Raw genomic sequence first — 1,816 nt, 5'->3', positions numbered from 1 at the left:
GCAAGAATACGTTTTTCTTCCATTTGCTGATACAAAAAGGAACAAGATAGGAAGAAAAGGAAGTGAAACATTTTGCCATGTCATTGGAGTGCATCTTGTTTTTTGGGCTATGCACAAGAAATCCAGTATGCACGCATTGTTACTACATTGCATTTTTATTGGCATAATGATATATTCAGATATTCAACAGCTACTATAACTAATGTGCTTCCTCTCAGGTTTGACCTTTCAGGGGCTACACAGTCTCTCTTCAGCCGGTTGTGGGTATTCAATTAATTAAAAATCCAGTTTCACATGAGTACATCCACAAAAACCAATACAACCAAACAATCAATTAAGTAGAAGAAGAATTCAGTTTGGTAAATTATAGAAACCCAAGGAACAGGAGAAGGCGAGGGACTATGTCATGTCCAAACTCTGCATATAGCATATGGCTATTTCCTGAAGGCAGTAGTAGAGAACCAGTAGAAATAACTTGGTGAAGATCATTTTTTGACCAGCACTAGTTGTCCAATGTGAGGCAAGCAAGAACTGAGAATGCTTGGATGGCTGACGTTCTCAACTTGTTAGTCAACTACAATATGTTCCCAAAATCCAATCCAGTTTTACCTTGGGGTAGAACTGAACTTTGTTGCTAAAATTTAAAGCCTAAAAAAGACTGTCTAGATTTCAAATAGGTACTCTGACTTATAATTAGTCTAAAAACAAAACAAAGACTAAATCAAATCAAATCTGTCTACTATACTGTATGGCAATAGTTTCATAAGAACACTTCTGCACTGTAATATTCAAAATCATATTACATTAATATCATTTCTGTGCACTTTTCCATTTGCTAATGTCACCCTTTTCCTTTTTCTTCTAGATTTTCTCATGTGAACCACTTTCTAACTTTTGAAAAGTAATAAAGATTATTGTGTTTTGACACAAAAGGAAGTTGCCTGCATCATGTTTGGTTATACACAAAGGGAAGTATTAGCCAAGAGGAAAGCAATTTGTTATTTATACTCCTCAAGAAGTGTTATATGTCATTTTCATGATTCACCGATTCTCCGTGCGACAGTTGGATGAACTCCACACAAAACACAATACATCAAATTAATGTTCTTGGATCACGGTCTATCTTATACGTTGTGACACGAAAAACAGCTCTGCTCCGCAGCATTACTCATTATGATGGTTGCAAGATATGATTGGCTTCATGCAAACAGATAGCAATGTAAACAAAGTCAGTCCTCATTTACAGCACACACTCTGTCTCTCCCAGTATCGTTATAAGTCTGTCTCTCTTCGTCCTTCATACGCCTCCTTCGCAGTTTTATCTTCATCCTTTCCTTCTCTTCCTCTGCTCATTTATTTCCCCTGACGTATCCACAGTGCCTCTTCAATTTCCTCTTTCACCCTTCACCCATCCGTGCACCCATCTATCCCTACAGCTCAACCTTACTCATATGCCTCACCCTCCTCATCACTCAGACCCCCTTGTGCTTTCTTATCGTTGGAGCTGGATTCGTTTGAAGTTTCATAATAAGCAGTGCAGTGCTACAATAGGCTGTTTTAGAAAATAACACAAAAAATTTGCCTGCACTTGCAAATTCAAAATCCCCCCTCAGCTTCTCCTTCTCTCCTCTTTCCTCTCCACAGCACACTCTCTCTCTCATCATCGTCAACCCACTGCTGCTCCACGCATGCATGCCATCAGTGCCTCCTTTATCAAGTTGAAGCACAGAGGTTGAAAGCTAATTAATGAGGCCAGGGCTTAATATGTGCTCAGCCATGATTTTTATGTCATGCGAGCGGCAGGCGGGAGCTGGAC

The sequence above is a fragment of the Chelon labrosus genome (genome assembly GCF_963514085.1).
Source record: "Chelon labrosus genome assembly, chromosome: 13".
NCBI classification, from domain to species: domain Eukaryota; kingdom Metazoa; phylum Chordata; class Actinopteri; order Mugiliformes; family Mugilidae; genus Chelon; species Chelon labrosus.
This window is presented reverse-complemented; position numbering follows the sequence as displayed.